The following is a 5333-nucleotide window of genomic DNA, read 5'->3' as shown; positions in this document are numbered from 1 at the left end:
TTAGGGTATCTGCAACTATTTTTGCCTAGTTGCAAAAAAATTGGTTGCCAAATGTACTTTTTCTTGTAGTGAAAATTGCAATATGGATTTTCAAGATCACAAGGGATAAAATGCAATTTTATAAAACTTTGGGGCTAAATTAAAATTTTATAAACCTTTGGGAGAAATTTGAAATTATTATTTAAATAGGGTCAAACCGACCCGATAAAGTCCAACCGAGTCAATGAACCCGATCAAATAGCTATAAGGTCAAACCGACCGCAAAAGGCAAAGCAAGTTAATAAACCTCACCTAGGTTACGCGAGTAAACATGATCGGGTCAATGTGGGTTAACTTGAGTCAACCCGACCCGCTGACCCTGCGTGGGATTGAGTTAAAGGGCATGAGCCTGTGTGGTGGTGTGTCATGTGTGAGAGCATGTAACATGGTTTCCTCCGCGTGAAGGCGCATGAGCATTGTTTTCTGACACATGGCAGCACATGGTGAAGGCGCATGAGCATCATTTTCCGACACATGGCAGCATGTGGTATTGTTTTTCTGACGCGTGCTTGTGTTTTTTGGTGCCTGGGAGTGTTTTCCGGTGCATGATGGCAGATATAGGATGTTAAAACCCTGTTTTCTTTGTTTTTTATACTTTTCCCTATGTTAGTGTTATTTTGTACTGTTGATCTGTCATCAATGTTGTGTATAGACATAATTAAAGTATAGTTTTAGGGAGAGAGTTATTGCTTACTACATTAAAATGCAACAGTTATTGAATTGAGATTGTCAAAGATAATTAAGTGTGTATCTCATGACATCTTAATATTTAAGGCAATGTTATTTATTATCATTAGAACAATTTTGTGAGTTGTCAAAATGTTTAATTACCAAAGTGATGCATTCATTAAAGCTTGCAAAATTTTCCATTTGATAAATGATACATTATTTTAGTTTATGACAATATTAAATAGTATCATGAGAATAATTTTTTGAGTTGTCAGAATGTTCATTCGCCAAAGCGGGGCATTCATTGAAACTTGTACAATTATTCATTTAGAAAATGATACATTCTTCAATTTTAATGCAGATAATTTTCTCCCCAAATATGGTTATTATTTGTGTTAAAATTAATGGTTGCATAAGGTTAATTTTTGGAAATGAACTGGTCTTGAAAAATTTAATACACATAAAAGTAGATGATTTTTCAATTGACATGTATTTTCCTATTAAGTGGAGAATGAACTATGAGCTAGAAAGTTTTATCTAGCCAAAAAAGGCGATAGTCTTCTGAATATCATATGTTCTCATTAGTTATTTTAATAACCTTATGCATAGGGTCCTAATAGCATGTCATTTTCTATGCCAAAATGAAGTTAAAGATGATGCACCAGGAATCCCTATAAGATGTAGCTTATCAAGTTTTTAAAGCTATTTTGATCATTTATTGCCTATAACTTTTTAGTTGAGATTCTAATAGCATGTCATTTTCACTTCCCAAAGGGGAGTTAATGGTGATGCACCTAGTATCCCTATGTGAAATAGCTTATGAAGTTTAAAGACTTTTTTTAAAATTAATTATTGCATGTATTACTAATTAGTTACATTGTTTTGTTTAATATTTTCCATTACAGTGAACAATATTAGTGCCACCATTGTGGTCTTAGCTGTTAGTAATTTTAAGAGATGGAAACATGATATTGAGTTTGTCCTAGGAATGTACAACAAATCATGTTATTGATTAGAACATTTCGTGTTTCAAAAATTCCCACAGTATATAATTTATTGTTATTATTATTATGTTATATATACATGAATAGTTGTATATATGTGTGGGAATATGATTAAAGTAAATTTATGAGCATGTTGTTAAATACATGAATTTACTATTTGGAGGATTTATGAGTGATATAAGTGGTAATTGCCAAAGCAGACCATTTATTGATACTCATCAATTTCTCTGTCATTTATTTGAGAAATTTATTTCTTATCTATATCCTACCGAAAAGAGGGTTCTTATGTATTTTATAGTGGAACCGTGGATAAACCAATAGTAGTGTACCGTCAAGGTAATTTTTCATCCCAAAGGAGATTAATTATCCAAAAGTTGGGCGTTATTATTGATTGGTTTATTATGAGATTTAGTTGTTTGTTGCATTCCCCACCTAAAGGTAAGTTTGCAATATTACACTTGAGATCTTGTGAGAATAATGTGATGGTAATATTTATGTCTTATTCTTGTTTTATTTATGCTCATGGGATACATTAATTAAATGAAGTATTATATATTGTGATGCTGTTTATATATATGGTTTTGTATATATTTCACTATATAAGGTTAATTGTTAACTTTGATTCTTTGATTATGGATGTTGGTCTGAGTTGGTAATAAAGAATTGATATTCGTTATGAATTATTTTTTTAACTATTAAAACAATTGTGATTGGAATTGAAGTCATGGCATTGATGAGAAGAACACCAAAGGCAATTAAAACAACCCACCAAAGAGAAAAGGTGGATTGGATGATCAAGACTCTTTATGGTTATAAGTTTGAACCAAATGGACGTGAGCACGAGTTAGTCCAATTAGTGTATCATTTTATACATGTGAATGAAAAGATACAAGATATTGTCTGGGAAGGAGGATTGATTAAAGATGAGTTGAAGTTCAAATTCCTTAAGGATACTCTTAATTACCCTAGTCTCATTGGTTTCCTTGATTTGCTTTGGAACAAGCTAGAAGATCAAAGCTTTAAAGTCGTTAATAATGATTATAAACGTTTAGTTATCCAATTCATTAAGGAGAGCATAAATTGGGGTGCCAAAAAGACAGTCGGTGCATCGCAAGAGATTTGGTGCTCCCTTACCTAGGATAGATTACAAATTAGATAATGACCTTAGAATAAGGCTTATTAGATCCTTCCCAATTCATGGGAAGTGACATTTCGATTGATGATATCTATGATAATTGGATATTAGAATTTTTGGATGGTGATATGAAATTGTGAATGTCTTTGATTAGCCTTGTCCTTTTCTAGTTTTATAAAGATTCAATCTGCTTGTAAGGTGAATAAGGATAATTTGTAGAAATTGAAATCCTTGAATAAAATGGTGTATTTGTTTGTTTGAAGGAAGGTTATTTGTAGTGCCTAATTTGTTTATTTCCTTCCTTGATGCATTACATATAGTTGAATATCTCCTCCTTGGCTACCTCTATATTTGTTCAAAAAAATATGAATTTTCCTTTTTTATCTTGGTCATTATAAGATGAAGATTTTCTTCATGCTTGTTTTAGTAATTTTGAAACCATGTTTTCATGCAGTTAAAAATTGTCAATATTGAAAATTTTCGCATATAAAAGTTTTTTTTCCAAAAAAAAAATAAAAAAAATAAAAACTTTAGTTTATTCTTGTCAATTTTTTATTCATTTAAGGGGAAAGCATTTGCTATATTGTTTTTTTCTTTATACCATGTTCATATCTTTAATTGAAGGTTTTAAAATCTATAAAGAAATTTTGAGGTAATAAGTATTGTGACGAGCATGAAACTATTATTTATATAGTTGGTTGCAAAAAAAAAAAAAAAAAAAAAAAAAAAAAAAAAACCTAAGCAGAATGGGATGGCTGAGAGTCATATTTTCACTAGTAAAGGTATGTCGAAATATTGTTGATATGTATTCTATGAATTGTAATTGTTCGTGATAGCTTGTGTTTTCTCTTATTAAAGTTATACTCATTGGTTATAAATGAGTATTTAGCTAAAAGGGATTAAAAAGCATATTAGGTTGTTTTATGGCTAGGTTACTAGCTATGAGCTTCACATAAGGAGTATATTTTTCATATAAATGTTTGTTCTCTCATGTATTTTACTATTTTAAGGTCAGTGGGAGAAATTTTAATTTCTTTTGGGTGATTATATTGGAAAAAATTTCTTTAATCTAGATATAGATCATTGAGGGGTATTAAAAAACTTATGAGATTTTAGTTAAAGACTATTTGTTTTATGCTCACATGTGGTAATTCTAATCTCTTGAGAGGTAATTAGAAATGGTGAGTTGGCTGAATCAAATGTCTTATCTTTTAATAAGTTTTGTTATATGTTTTTAAATGGCTTATGAGGCTGTATTGGATAAATTCTTGAAGTATTGTATATATTTTATGTCCTCAAAAGTATGGTGAAGAATTATGATTATGGTTGAATACATGCTACAGTGGTTGGCATGGTTGATTCAGTAACCAAAGTGTTAAACTTGTTAATTACTATATACATGTGATAACATGTGTTTTGAGTTTTGATGCACTTGGTTAGTGGGGGTTTTCTTCAGTCTATTACATGATATCATTTCTATTTGTAATAAACTGGATATCATATTTGTATTTGTATTGTTATTATATAATGGCACATGCATGCGAAAGATGTTTTACATTGTGACAGGCTGAACTAAAGTTTGTTGACCTCATTGTTTATATGAGTTGTTTGCTTGTTTTCTTGTACAGAAGTGTTTTTATTGTCACTTTGGATGCATACGGTTTTGTTTCCATGATAAGTGACTATGACAGTTTAATATTAACATTTGAGGATCGTTGTAGAGTACACTAGTACTAGATTTATGTTGGCTAATCCCTTAACTAGAGGATAAGACTTGTTACTTTAAACGTCATATATTGAACATGGTCATTGTAGGATCTTTTGATATGCAAGGTTAGTGGGAGTTTGTTGTAAAGTTGTTAACTTAATGACATTTTATTTGAATTAAGTTAACGTATTATGATCATGATCATTGTTTCTAGCATACTTGTTTGTATATATAAATATGTGCATATGGTGGACAACATAATACAACATTGTGTCTCAAAAATAAGGTTTCTCTTGAGAATGATAGTTGTATGAGTATGTTTCATATTTGTATCTAGAGATAATTAGTTGAAACATACTAGCTTCATTGTAAGTTGTGAGGCTTCGTTGAAAGCTATGGATTTCTCTATCTTTTCTCATAAGCATAAAGATTATAGAGAGATCATAAAGAGGATTGACAAGGGAATATCACATGTTTTGTTTTTATCACTTGTTGAGTGCTATCCCTGCCACACTCCTAGATTACTAATCCATGTGATTTGATTATTAGTAATTGTAATCAAGGATTGATCTTATGTCGATGTAAGATGTAAAGATTGTCTTGGTTCATTATTGATAGTCATATTGACAGGATTGTTGGTCGAAGTGTTATCTTTGGACTATTTGTTTTCTTAAAATAGTGGCCACTTTAAAATAAAATGTTTGTTTGCCCAGGAGTCAAAAATTATTTTATTTTATTAAAACAAACTAAAAAAAATAGTAATTCATGTTGCCCAAGT

The sequence above is a fragment of the Pistacia vera genome, unplaced genomic scaffold, assembly GCF_008641045.1.
Source record: "Pistacia vera cultivar Batoury unplaced genomic scaffold, PisVer_v2 Contig160, whole genome shotgun sequence".
Taxonomy (NCBI): domain Eukaryota; kingdom Viridiplantae; phylum Streptophyta; class Magnoliopsida; order Sapindales; family Anacardiaceae; genus Pistacia; species Pistacia vera.
This window is presented reverse-complemented; position numbering follows the sequence as displayed.